This window comes from Rhinoraja longicauda, chromosome 26, assembly GCF_053455715.1.
Source record: "Rhinoraja longicauda isolate Sanriku21f chromosome 26, sRhiLon1.1, whole genome shotgun sequence".
Classification (NCBI taxonomy): domain Eukaryota; kingdom Metazoa; phylum Chordata; class Chondrichthyes; order Rajiformes; family Arhynchobatidae; genus Rhinoraja; species Rhinoraja longicauda.
In genome coordinates this window covers 11,656,040-11,671,146 of record NC_135978.1, presented here as the reverse complement: position 1 = coordinate 11,671,146, position 15,107 = coordinate 11,656,040, and the positions used below count along the sequence as shown (strand labels likewise).

At 42.8% G+C, this 15,107-nt stretch overlaps 1 protein-coding gene across 1 annotated transcript in view; it reads right to left on the bottom strand.

The window, feature by feature from the left end:
- Nucleotides 1–14,891, bottom strand: part of mtmr4 (myotubularin related protein 4) — a 130,292-nt gene extending 115,401 nt beyond the window's left edge. The window contains 1 exon segment of the mRNA XM_078422457.1: nt 14,830–14,891. The gene's annotated coding sequence lies outside the window, so the exon portion shown is untranslated.
- Nucleotides 14,892–15,107: the final 216 nt, after the last annotated feature.

Sequence of the window (15,107 nt, the reverse complement as noted above, 5' to 3'; positions counted from 1 at the left end):
AATTAAGGGCAGGGCCAATTGTGAACGATGTGAGAGGGGAGGTAAATACAGAAGTTAAAGTGTTGTACTTAAATGCGCGTAGTATAAAAAATAAAGTGGATGAGCTTGAGGCTCAGTTAGTCATGGGCAAGTATGATGTTGTAGGGATCACTGAGACATGGCTACAAGAGGACCAGGGCTGGGAACTGAATATTCAGGGGTACACAACGTATAGAAAAGACAGACAGGTGGGCAGAGGGGGTGGGGTTGCTCTGATGGTAAGGAATGATATTCATTCCCTTGCAAGGGGTGACATAGAATCAGGAGATGTTGAATCAGTATGAATAGAAATGAGAAATTGTAAGGGTAAAAAGACCCTAATGGGAGTTATCTATAGGCCCCCAAACAGTAGCCTCGACATAGGGTGCAAGTTGAATCAGGAGATAAAATTGGCGTGTCAAAAATGTAATGCTACGGTGGTTATGGGAGATTTCAACATGCAGGTAGACTGGGAAAATCAGGTTGGAAATGGACCCCAGGAAAGAGAGTTTGTAGAGTGCCTTCGAGATGGATTCTTAGAACAGCTTGTACTGGAGCCTACCAGGGAGAAGGCAATTCTGGATTTAGTGTTGTGTAATGATCCTGATCTGATAAGGGGACTAGAGGTAAAAGAGCCATTAGGAGGCAGTGATCACAACATGATAAGTTTTACTCTGCAAATGGAAAGGCAGAAGGGAAAATCGGAAGTGTCGGTATTACAGTATAGCAAAGGGGATTACAGAGGCATGAGGCAGGAGCTGGCCAAAATTGATTGGAAGGAGGCCCTAGCAGGGAAGACGGTAGAACAGCAATGGCAGGTATTCCTGGGAATAATGCAGAGGTTGCAGCATCAATTTATTCCAAAGAGGTGGAAAGACTCTAAGGGGAGTAAGAGACACCTGTGGCTGACAAGGGAAGTCAGGGGCAGCATAAAAATTAAGGAGAGGAAGTATAACATAGCAAAGAAGAGTGGGAAGACAGAGGATTGGGACTCTTTTAAAGAGCAACAAAAGTTAACTAAAAAGGCAATACGGGGAGAAAAGATGAGGTACGAGGGTAAACTAGCCAATAATATAAAGGAGGATAGCAAAAGTTTTTTTAGGTACGTGAAGAGGAAAAAAATAGTCAAGGCAAATGTGGGTCCCTTGAAGACAGAAGCAGGGGAATTTATTATGGGGAACAAAGAAATGGCAGACGAGTTAAACCGTTACTTTGGATCTGTCTTCACTGAGGAAGATACACACAATCTCCCAAATGTTCTAGGGGCCGGAGAACCTAGGGTGATGGAGGAACTGAAGGAAATCCACATTAGGCAGGAAATGGTTTTGGGTAGACTGATGGGACTGAAGGCTGATAAATCCCCAGGGCCTGATGGTCTGCATCCCAGAGTACTTAAGGAGGTGGCTCTAGAAATAGTGGAAGCATTGGAGATCATTTTTCAATGTTCTATAGATTCAGGATCAGTTCCTGTGGATTGGAGGATAGCAAATGTTATCCCACTTTTTAAGAAAGGAGGGAGAGAGAAAACGGGTAATTATAGACCAGTTAGTCTGACATCAGTGGTGGGGAAGATGCTGGAGTCAATTATAAAAGACGAAATTGCTGAGCATTTGGATAGCAGTAACGGGATCATTCCGAGTCAGCATGGATTTACGAAGGGGAAATCATGCTTGACAAATCTACTGGAATTTTTTGAGGATGTAACTAGGAAAATTGACAAGGGAGAGTCAGTGGATGTGGTGTACCTCGACTTTCAGAAAGCCTTCGACAAGGTCCCACATAGGAGATTGGTGGGCAAAATTAGGGCACATGGTATTGGGGGTAGGGTACTGACATGGATAGAAAATTGGTTGACAGACAGAAAGCAAAGAGTGGGGATAAATGGGTCCCTTTCGGAATGGCAGGCAGTGACCAGTGGGGTACCCCAAGGTTCGGTGCTGGGACCCCAGCTATTTACGATATACATTAATGACTTAGACGAAGGGATTAAAAGTACCATTAGCAAATTTGCAGATGATACTAAGTTGGGGGGTAGTGTGAATTGTGAGGAAGATGCAATAAGGCTGCAGGGTGACTTGGACAGGTTGTGTGAGTGGGCGGATACATGGCAGATGCAGTTTAATGTAGATAAGTGTGAGGTTATTCACTTTGGAAGTAAGAATAGAAAGGCAGATTATTATCTGAAGGGTGTCAAGTTAGGAGGAGGGGGAGTTCAACGAGATCTGGGTGTCCTAGTGCATCAGTCAATGAAAGGAAGCATGCAGGTTCAGCAGGCAGTGAAGAAAGCCAATGGAATGTTGGCCTTCGTAACAAGAGGAGTTGAGTATAGGAGCAAAGAGGTCCTTCTACAGTTGTACCGGGCCCTGGTGAGACCGCACCTGGAGTACTGTGTGCAGTTTTGGTCTCCAAATTTGAGGAAGGATATTCTTGCTATGGAGGGCGTGCAGCGTAGGTTCACTAGGTTAATTCCCGGAATGGCGGGACTGTCGTATGTTGAAAGGCTGGAGCGATTGGGCTTGTATACACTGGAATTTAGAAGGATGAGGGGGGATCTTATTGAAACATATAAGATAATTAGGGGATTGGGCACATTAGAGGCAGATAACATGTTCCCAATGTTGGGGGAGTCCAGAACAAGGGGCCACAGTTTGAGAAGAAGGGGTAGGCCATTTAGAACGGAGATGAGGAAGAACTTTTTCAGTCAGAGGGTGGTGAAGGTGTGGAATTCTCTGCCTCAGAAGGCAGTGGAGGCCAGTTCGTTGGATGCTTTCAAGAGAGAGCTGGATAGAGCTCTTAAGGATAGCGGAGTGAGGGGGTATGGGGAGAAGGCAGGAACGGGGTACTGATTGAGAGTGATCAGCCATGATCGCATTGAATGGCGGTGCTGGCTCGAAGGGCTGAATGGCCTACTCCTGCACCTATTGTCTATTGTCTATTAAGAGTGATAAACAGCTTTCCCATGGTTTTGAGAACAATGTTGTATTGCTTCCTTTGTCCTGGTGAACTTGTATGGTGAACTGAGATGATAGCAGAGTTTGTATCAAGAGTCTGGTGTCAGATACAAGGTGCAATGTGGCCTGCAAAAAGAACCCCACACAGTTGTTACACAAGCAATTGAATGATTCACAAACATAGAAAATAGGTGCAGGAGTTGGCGATTCGGCCCTTCAAGCCAGCACCGCCATTCAACATGATCATGGCTGATCATCCAAAATCAGTACTCCGTTCCTGCTTTTTGATTCCATTAGCCCCAAGAGCTAAATCTAACTCTCTCTAGAAAACATCCAGTGAATTGGCCTCCACTGCCTTCTGTGGCAGAGAATTCCAGATTCACAACTCTGGATGAAAAGGTTTTCCTCATCTCAGTCCTAAATGGCCTACCCCTTATTCTTAAACTGTGATCCCTGGTTCTGGACTCCCCCAACATGGGGACCATTTCTCCTGCATTGAGCCTGTCCAATCCCTTAAAACATTTATATGCTTCTATAAGGTCCCCTCTCATCCTTCCAAATCCCAGTGAATACAAGCCCAGTCATATGTCAGTCCCGTCATCCCGGGAATTAACCTGGTGAACTGACGCTGCACTTTCTCAATAGCAAGAATGTCCTTCCTCAAATTAGGAAACCAAAACTGCACACAATACTCCAGGTATAGTCTCTCCAGGGCCCTGTACAACTGCAATAGAACCTTCTTGCTCCTAAATGCAAATCCTCTCGCAATAAAGGACAAGTGTTCCAGTTGCTATACATGGGAAATGGTGTGATAACTATAAAAGGATCACTGAAGTATCGCAAGCAAGGACATAATATTAGTGGTCAGTACTCCATATCTAACAGGGAGGAGCTTTGTGCTAGAGAGAATGATTGCAGCTGCTAAAGAGACGAATCCATGATGAGGGGGGTTGTTGCAAATGTTAGAAGCAGCACTAGTGATGATTGTTCTAAATATTAAACCTTTAATAGTAGGATTTGTATAAATAAAGCAAAAGGGTCTCAACCCAAAACGTTGTCTATCCATGTTTTCCAGAGATGCACCCTGACCTGCTGAGTTACTCCAGCACTTTGTGTCCTTTTGTGTATTAACCAGCATTTGCAGTTCCTTGTTTCTACAAGTAAAATCTTTCAAAGATTGTGAAACTGCCATTGCAGTTGTGAACCACGATTCAAGTAGAAACCTGTAATTACTTACATTCAATGCATATTTTCTTCAGGCGTGTTTCTTACCCAGTAAGGTTCATTTTGTTAAAAAGTATTTGTTAAAAAATCCCTTGAGAGGCATCAACTTTATTGGCTAGGCTTCAAGAGTTTGGTTCAAAGCTCAGAAAGATGCAAAAAGTTTATGTAACAGTAGCAAGTTGACCAGCAATCACTTTCATCATAGTACTTAGAGGCTGCTAAACCTTTGATTTTGAATATTGGAAGGATTCAGCTTTTACACTGCAGATTAAAAAAATCCATACAGACTGCTTTTCATGGGTGTTGACAAATTAAATGAAAGTGGTCCACACAATTGTCCTGCAGGAAAAATAGACTTGAATATCTCGAGCCACAAATCTTTCTTCAGCAGATTTGGAGAGATGGTGGCAGTTGGAGAAAGTTCTTCATAAAAAGTTTATCAAATCTGATCAGATATTGTGCATAAATCTATTTTATTTTTATATAGCGTGGAAACAGGCCTTTAGGCCCACCGAGTCCACGCTAACCAGTGATCACCCTGTACATTAACACTATCCTACACACTAGAGACGATGTTTACCGAAGCCAATTAACCTACAAACCTGTATGTCTTTGGGATGTGGGAGGAAACTGAAGCACCAAAACAGAGAAAACCAACATGGGCACAGAGAGAACATACGAACGCTGTGCAGACAGCACCTGCAGTCAGGATCGAACCCGGGTCTCTGACGCTCAAAGGCAGCAACTCTACCATTGTGCCACTTAAGGTTTTTTTTAAGCTAGAATAACATTAACTGATGTATTTTCAAAATGTACAATCTTTAAAATGCAAAGCATTGCTTAACACTTGTCTAGATAATATTAATATGGTTAAGTCTGAAACCAGCTGCATTTGGCATTAAAGCCACATGCAAAAAGACATTTGAAACAGAACAAGGGAGTGTTACATTCATGCAAGTTAAAATATGATGCACTCAATTCCCAATAGGGTTAGTCTCCACATGATGCCAACAATTATTGTCCACAAGGATGTAGGTCCTCAAAAGTGTAGGAAAATAACTGCAGATGTTGGTACTAATCGAAGGTATCACAAAATGCTGGAGTAACTCAGCAGGTCAGGCAGCATCTCTGGAGAGAAAGAATGGGTGAAGTTTCGGGTCAAGACTTTTCTTCAGACTGAAGAAGGGTCTCGACCCGAAACCTCACCCATTCCTTCTCTCCAGAGATGCTGCCTGACCCACTGAGTTACTCCAGCATTTTGTGATATCTAGGTCCGCAAAATGCATTCTTCCCAGCAGCAAATGGCATTACGACTGCCAGAGCATATTCCACAAGTTGGAGAACACAGAAATATAGGCCAGGATACTCTTCAATTGGATAAGTTGGGGAAACTGGGGGAGGGATGTGTGTGAAATAATTATGACAAAGTAGTCATGACTAGAACATGGCAGGAGTTAGCTGCGACACAATAAGCCACAAATGAGAATTCCTCAATTGTGTACCAATGCCAGGAGAAATATAATGCCATACTAAATAAGTCAGGGTGAGCAAAGACCAAAATTAAAAGCTACTTTCACACATTTCGCCATCTATGTACCCCTATTCATATCATTGACATTCTACACATTCCATCATCCATACAAACATCATGCCCCCAAATATGGACTAGTCTGAAACAATTCCTGAGATGAAGGATAGACACAAAATGCTGGAGTAACTCAAGGATCAGGCAGCATCTCTGGAGAGAAGGAATGTGTGTCCTTTTCAACACACAAGGTAGTCACACAGAAGTGTGGTAGAAGAAATATCAGGAAGCACAACACAGTACCACATTGATGGTAATTATGCCCTTTGTTCACTGTTATAAAATTTTGTAGTAATGGTAGTATAGTAAATATGAGCACTACTACATTGTTTACAGAAACAACTGAAAAGCAACTATGACTACGCCGGCTTCTGTCTGGTAAAACAAGATTATACTTGCAAAAGAAAATATTTTCAATATTGAATACTCTGGCATTCTAACAATTCCTTACCGAAATCTACGAGTAAAAAAACAGCTATGACAACATAAACCTGTCACATCATTACATGGAAATTATAACCTAATTAACTATTTTATGTTTTTAAAGAGGTCAGAAAGAAGAGTTGCATCCAGAATCACTTTTCTTTTTTTGATCATTTCCTTAATATAAACCTCTCGGATTATTACTATTGCAGACTGACCGGGGCCCCTATAGATTTGAAGCAGGATCTTCTTATTCTGTATTTTTAAATCCTCTTGCATTACAAGGCCAACATACTGTTTGCCTTCTAATTGCTTGCTGAACTTGCATATTAACTTTCAGCGATTCTTGTGCAAAACACCCAGATTCCTCTGCACTTCTCGACACCGGTGCCCTGCAAGTATATGTTCTCAGTTCCCTACTATATTTCCATACTCACGACTGTACGGCCAAACTCAACTCAGATTCCATCCACAAGTTTACAGATGACATCACTGTGGTAGGATGGATCACAATGAAACAAAAAACAGGAAGGAGATAGAGAACTTAGTGACATGGCGTCAGGACAATAACCTCTCCCACAATGTCAATAAGAGAAGAGAGTTAGTTATGGACTTCAGGAAGCATGGTGGAGTACATGCCCCAAAAAGCATCAATGGTACAGAAATGGTGAAGAGCTTCAAGTTCTTTAGAGTGCAAGATGCTGGTTTAAACCAAAGATATACACAAAAATCTGGTAACTCAGCGGGACAGGCAGCATCTCTGGAGAGAAGGTATGGGTGACATTTCAGGTTAAGACCCTTTTTCAGACTGGTTAGAGATAAGGGAAACAAGAGATATAGACAGTAATGTGGAGAGATAAAGAATAATGAATGAAAGATATGTAAAAAAAAGTAAACAGGCCATTGTTAGCTGTTTGCAGGGTGAAAATGAGAAGCTAATGCAACTTGGGTGGGGGAAAGGATAGAGAAAGAGAGGGAATGTGGGGCTACCTGAAGTGAGAGAAATCAATATTCACACCACTGAGCTGCAAGCTGCCCAAGTGAAATATGAGATACTGTTTATTCTCTCTACACCAATGACTGCACCTCCACAGACTCCTCTGTCAAGCTCCTCAGGTTTGTGGATGACACAACCCTGATTGGACTGATTCAGGATGGGGAGGAATCTGCCTAGACGGGAAGCGACACAGCTGGCGTCCTGGTGCCATCGCAACAACCTGGAGCTCAATGCTCTTAAGACAGTGGAACTAATTGTAGACTACGAAGAGCTCCCCCTCCCCTCCCGCCACTCACCATTAACAACACCACAGTCACATCTGTGGAGTCATTTAAGTTCCTTGGAACCATCATCTCCAGGGACCTTAAATGAGGGGGGGGGGGGGGGGGCACCATCGACTTCACAGTCAAAAAGGCCCAACAGAGGATGTACTTCCTGCGGCAAGTGAGGAAACACAATCTGCCACAGGCAATGATGGTCCAATTCTATACTGCTATCATTGAGTCCGTTGTCACCTTCTCCATCATGGTCTGGTTTGGCTCAGCCACCAAACACGACATCCGGAGGCTGCAACGGATCGTTCGATCAGCTGAGAAGGTTGTTGGCTGCAGCCTTCCCCCCCTTTGATGAACTGTCCACTGCAAGGGCCATGAAGTGAGCGGGCAAGATCATCTCTGATCCCTCTCACCCTGGCCACAAAATCTTTGAAGTACTTCCCTCTGGAAGGTGACTCCGGACTGTCAAAGCACCCACAGCCAGACATAAAAACAGCTTTTTTTCCACGAGTGGTAGTTCTACTCAATAACCAAAGTCTGTAGTCTCTTTTTTGCTCCAGTTTATTTTCACCCACGTTTAGACCGTCATGTTGTATCCTTATTGTTTTAATGTGTTTATGCTTTATTCTTAATTGTTAACTGTATGTTTGTGTTGTCATTTGTGAGCGTAGCACCAAGGCACATTCCTTGTATATGCACATACTTGGCCAATAAACTTATTTATTCATTCATTCAATTTGCGTTTAGCCTCACTCTGACAATGGAGGAGACCGAGGACAGAAAGATCTGTGTAGGAATGGGATGGAGAATTAAAGTGTCCAGCAACCGGGAGATCAGGTAGGTTCAGGTGGGCTGAGCGAAGGTGTTCCGCGAAATGATCGCCCAGTCTGCGTTTGGTCTCGCCGATGTATAAGAGTCCACATCTTGAACAACGGATACAGTACGAGGTTGGAGGAGGTGCAAAGTGAACCTCTGCCTAACCTGAAAGGACTGTCCATCCCTGGACAGAGTCGAGGGATTAAGTGTAGCAACAGGTGTTGCATTTTCTGCAGTTGTCGGGGAAGGTACCTGGGGAGGCACCAGGTTTGGGTGGGGAATGAGTTAACCAGGGAGTTGCGGAGGGAATGGTCTCTGTGGAAGGCGGAAAGGGGTGGAGATGGGAAAATGTGGCTAATGGTGGGATCCCGTTGGAGGTTGCGGACATTTCGGAGGATTATGTGTTGTATGCGACGGCTGATGGGGTGGAAGGTAAGAACTAGGGGCACTCTGTCTCTGTTGTGACTAGGGAGAGCAACGACTGAGGGCCTGATCTATGATGGGAGAGGGGAACCCCCGTTCCCTAATGAATGAGGATATCTCGGATGTTCTAGTATGGAACACCTCATCTTGGGCGCAGATGCGTTTCAGCTTTAACAAAGTGCATGCAAAAAATTAAAATTTAGTTTTGCACTTCAACATTTAACAGAATTTTATCTTATTTCCTTTACAGTCCAGGGTAATTTGCCAGGCAATTAAAAGTTAACAGGTGATCAGAATGGATGATAATTATTGCCAGCAAAGGTCTAGTCAGGAGAACTTGCATGAGCCCAAGAACAAGCTCCCTTTAAGTTTCGCTGACAAATCTTGGCTGCACTTTGGGCAATCAAAGTACAGCCCGATCAAAGTGCAAATGCATTGTAACTGGGAAATAAGGAAAGGTATAATTGCAAAGAGAAAAAATACAAGGAGCAAAGGACTCAGTTGCTCTATACCTAATCTGCAATCTTTCTTCATTTAGATTCTTACCAAGTGTACACCCTCACATTTTCCTACATTAAACTTGATTTGTCAAGTTTTCATTACTCACCTACCCATGGAGAGTCCACATATCTCCACTGAAACATGTTGCCCACCTATTTCCATGTCAAACAAATATTTTGACTGCTTCCACAGTAATTGATATTAAAACTATACCAAAAATAGTAAATAACCAGAGCAAAAAGGAGCGGCTCTTTAAGCAATTACTAGAGAAAAATTACAAGAGAAAAATACTCGGCAAGCCTCCTAATGTTTCAAAATAAATTCTACAATGGTCATTGGTTCATGAAACTCCCTAAATTATGGAAAGTTCAATTAAATTGCAAAACTGGGACTTAAAGAACTGGTGGTGTTTTAATACTGAAAGTGGAAGTGAAAACAACCTAGGTGCCAGTTAGGTCAATATCAAAATGTCAAAAAAATGCTTTTGTGTACTTGAACTGTGATTCAGATTACTACCCACCTAGTATTCAATCTAAAGGAGTACATTAAGCAAGACCAAGAGGCTGCAGTTTTCTTCCCCAAGATTGCCAGTTACCAATAACCTAGCAAGAGAAATTACATACAGGCAAAAATAAATTACCAGAGGAACTTGGCAGGTCAGGCAGCAACTGTCAAGGCAGAGGGATAAATGATATTTCAGGTTTAAGACCCTGCATCAGGACTGAAAATGTAAAGAGGAGAAAGCCAACATAAAAAGGCGAGGAGAGCTGAGGAAGGAACTGGCAGGCGATAAGTGAAATCAGGCAGGGAGTGGGATGATGGGTAGATACTGCCAGGTACTACATATCTATAAGAAACTATAATTGAGAAACACCTGATCATTACAACATTCTTAAGTGCACACCTATTTTCAAAACCTATAATCTGGAAGAAAATTCTCAATGCTTCAATTTTGACAGTATATACTCCTGGCCTTAGTTTAAAATGGCACAGGTTAATTTTTAACTCTAGGCTCAGCGAACTTTGGTTTCATAATATGTCCAATCACTTCCACATTTAATTTAATTGTAAGTGTATACCAAAATTGCACAATTATTTTAAGCCTATTCTACCAAGTACCTGAATGTCAGTCCCATCTGACAATTGAGGTGTCCATTTTGATTTTGTAGGTTTCCAATAAAAATAGTAATAGAATCATACCACTGGACACCATTAAAAAAACACTCCAGGAAGATACAATATCCTCTTAACAATTCACAAAAATACCAATTAACAAATGTTAATAAGTTGAGCAATTTAAGACAATCACTGGTTTTTCAAATATCAACACACTGGATTAGGCCATATAAGATTATTCAAGATGTAATATTTAGATTACATGAAGCAACAACTGTTTGATATCCTCCTCACACGAAGACTTAATCAAGTAATGTCACTTTTAGCATAAGATTGTGTTGAAGATTAAAGGGATTATTGTCCCTTTGTTGACATATCAATAATGACCCTTTTAGCAGATTTTTCTGGTATAGCTGTGTCCCTAACAAGTACCAATGGCAAACAAAAAAAGTCTTGATAACTAGTTTAAGAGTAACACATTTACCTTGCCAGTACTTTCAGCACCAGAAAACTAAAATCATGGTTCCTGCCATTTTAAATATACAACTCTGTAGCATGCACCTTGCAACCAAGAGCAACCTGACTGTCTTCAGCCTCCACCACTGCCAGGGTGAGGTCAAATGCAAACTAGAAGAATCGCACCTCATATTCTGCTTGGGTAGTCTATAATTTAATGACATGAAGATTGAATTCTCCAATTCTGTGCATCTCCCCACCCTCCCCCTTCTAATCTACCCAGGTTCTTTCTTGCTCACCCTTTTACCAACATTAAACCCCCATCAACCCCCTCCACCAACTCCCACTCTCTCCAACTGGGTCCTCTCACCCCACCAGCCTATCCCACTGACCTCCTTCATTCGGTAGCATGCTTTACCTTTCTTTCCCGTCAGATTCCATCTATCACCTCCCAGCATTTGTCGTTACCACCCTCCCTGCCCCCATTTGATGTCAACTGGCAATTAACTCCTCCTCAGCTGGATCCATCTATCACTTGCCAGCTCTTGCTCAAACCTTCTGCTTCATCTCATCCCCCGCTACTTTTTCAGTCCAGATAAAAGGTTTAACCCAAAACATCATGTTCATTTCCTTCCACATATACTGCCAGATGCATTGAAATGCTCCAGCTGCTTACTTGTTGCTCTCAATTCCAGCATTGGCAATCCCATATGTCTCAAGACAGTCTTCAAATTTATTTCTCTTTATGGGGTATCCTGCAAAAACAGGTATTCTGTAGTGTATTGTATTACTAGATCCCAAATCTTTTCTCTTATACTTAATTCTCCAATTTCAAAATTCTTTATAATCTTTGGTCAATATCAATCGTGAAAGCACCAACTGAATCAGAAGCTTTTTGACGCAATACAGCAATATTGATCATTGCAAGCCTTGTGCATCATTTAAGTTCCAGAAAAATACAGAGGTTTACAGGATTCTGTGCAGCGATCCTCCCTGCCATGAAAACATGAGTCAGCCATCAGGGACCATTCACCTTCCATACTTAATCTTTCCTCCACTACAAAATCAGTTTAACACTGACAAGTGTTCAGCTTTATTTTCCGTTCCCCACATAATTGAAATGCTCCAGTTTTCATAATTGAAAACAGCCCATTCCAAAACACAGCAATTGTTGGACAATGTTAAAGTTTAGGTAGGATGGGTATTTCATACCAAGCTTACTTTCAATGCCTTCAACATAAAAGGTAGTATTCCATGGGGTGATGCACTGTTGTTTACTTGCCTGAATGGATACAACTGACATGTTGCTTCCTCTCTAATCTAAAACCACAAAAAATTTGAAGTAAAAAGGCTTGAGGATGGATAGTTCATGACCTTCAGGTTGTCTAACCAGCAACACCCATATCCTTTCCAAAAAATACCCCTATCCCACTCTTGTGGAATCTATAACAATAGATTTTTAGATATACTACATGGAAACATCAGTCCACACCAACAATTGATCACTTGTTCACACTAGTCCCATGTTATCCCACTTTCTCATCCACTCCCTGAACGTCAGGAGCACTTTTTCTTCCCCCTCAGAGGCCAATTAACCTACAAACTTGCATGTCTTTGAGGGTACCACAGTGGTGTAACAGTAGAGCCACTGTTTTACAGTGGCAGAGGCCTGGGCTCGATCCTGACTACAAGTGCTTGTTTGTACGGAGTTTGTATGTTCTCCTCGTGACCTGCGTGGGTTTTCTCCGAGATCGTCGGTTTCCTCCCACTCTCCAAAGGCATACAGGTTTGTAAGTTAATTGGTTTGGTTTAAATGTAACATTGTGTGTAGGGTAGTGTTAATGTGCGGGGATCGTTGGTCAGTGCTGACCTGGTTCTATTTCCACGCTGTATCTCTAAACTGAACTAAATAAGGGAGAAAACCAGAGCAAGAAAGTTTAAATTCCACACTGACAGCATCCAAAGTCAGGATCAAATCCGGGTCTCTGGTACTGAGAGGCAGCAGCTCTGCTAGCTGTACCACCCTTAACACAGTGCCTGACAAAGACCTGAACTCTAGACCCTCAGATTAAAAGTTTGATGCTCTATCGACCAAGCAGCCCAGACCCTCGACTGAAATGCCAGCCACAGAAAATCTCCAGTACCAGCATGGAATCCAGGAGGATCATCTAAGAAATACTCAAGAATTCCTATTACATTTATCCTTAAGCCGCGTTTACAATGTACATTATGTATTCTGTACTGTACACTAAATCAGAGTGCAAAACATTAATATCTTACTCTATGTAAACACATGCATATCATTAGATTACATTTTTACTGTCATAGAACCATGCAGCACAGAATTGAGCCCTTTCAGCCCATCTCATCCATGCCGATAACAATGCATATCCAGGCTCATCCTACTTGCCTGCATTAGACTGCATCCTTCTATGCTTTTCCCAAGTACCTTTCCAAATATCTTTTAAACATTTTAATTGAATCCACTTCTGCCACCTACTCTGGTAGCTTACTCCAGACAACTTCAACCTTGTGTGGAAAAATGTACCCCTCAAAACGACAAGTTTGATGATTCCACACTATCCGAGATATTACTCTTCTGCCTCTGGCATCCAAGATATTAACTCTCTTACAAAAATCAAAATACAATAGAGACTTGGCAGATGCCAGAAATCGCAACAGGTCAGCATCTTGGAGACAGAAATAGGCTTGACATTTGTCAAAGATTACCACTTCTTTTTCAATAGATGACGACTAAAATGTTGAGTATATTCAGCAATTTTTGTTTTCTTACAATATATCTGTATTATTATTCACTCGCCCAGGATATCCAAGATGCTTTCAATCCCCTTTCAGTATACAAATTATTTTAAATATTTACTTTTCACACAATCCATCTCAAGATCGATCAATATTCTGACCAATGTAAACATTCACAATCAACATAACCAAAAAATAACTTTCAATTCAAGTAGAATTTAAACATATTACCCGATCATTAGACCAAGCCTCTTGGTATCAATCCAGAGACTCAACCACCATGCCATCAAAGTCTACATTCTTCATCTCCCCTCCCACCACACCTGCCTCAGCCTCCCAACTTAATTCTCAGCCTGCCTCTGCCAACTATTTACCCTCCACAAAAATGACAAAGTGCTGGAGTAAGTCAGCAGGTCAGTCAGTCAGCATCCCTGGAGAACATGGATAGGTGACGTTTCGGGGCTATCCCCAAGTCTGAAGAATAGTCCCGACTCGTAATGTCACCTATTCATGTTCTGCAGAGATGCTGCCTGACCCGCTGAGTTACTCCCGCACTTTGTGCCTTTTATTTGCAAACCAACATCTGTAGCTCCTTGTTTCTATATTTACCCTCCACTACTTGCTCTCCCATTTTACTTTCCCACTTCCAATCCACTATTTGCTTGTTCCTCTCACGCCCCCAACTAATTCCCGTCCATTTTACGAAGTATGTAGGAAGAAACTGCAGATACTGGTTTGCACCGAGGATAGACACAAAATGCTGAAGTAGCTCAGCGGGACAGGCATCATCTCTGGAGAGAAGGAATGGGTGACGTTTCGAGCCGAGACATAATTTAGTTCTGTGCAGCTATTCTCTCCAACGTTTGCCCCAATTTAACTTCATCTACTTTAATTACTCATTCCTCTCCTTTCCCTGCCCTCCTCCCGCCCACCCACCTTCATCCCTAAATAGACGCAAAATGCTAGAGTAACCGCGGGACAGGCAGCATCTCTGGAGAGAAGGAATGGTGCCGTCTTGACCCGAAACGTCACCTATATTCCTTCTCTCCAGTGATGCTGCCTGTCCCGCTGAGTTACTCTAGCATTTTGTGTCTTATCTTCGGTGTAAACCAGCGACTGCAGTTCCTTCCTACACCCGCCTACCTACTCCCCAGGTTATTCTGCACCTCCCCTCTTGTGCTATTTACTTTCTCCTCCCCACCCCCATATTATTTTTCGCTTCGGCCCGAGCCTCGGCGGATCTCCCCGGTCAGTGCATTGCATCGCCCTGTTTGCGGTACTCACAGTTTCCACCTTTCCCCTCCCAAGGCCCCGCTTCGTTCCTCGCAGCGACACAACATGGCGATGGGCGCCAACGCACCAATCAGCCCCCGCGCCGCCTCTCGCCAATCACCATCAAGACCGTCGCGCCTCCCGCGAAACCAATCAAGAGCGAGAATCAGAATGCCGACCTTCAATTGGTCAGTGGAACGGCCGGCCGCCCCATTATCACCAATCGGGAGGCGCCGCAGCTGCCGGCTCATTTGTGATTGGTCGCCCCTGTGACCAATCGGGATTACGCT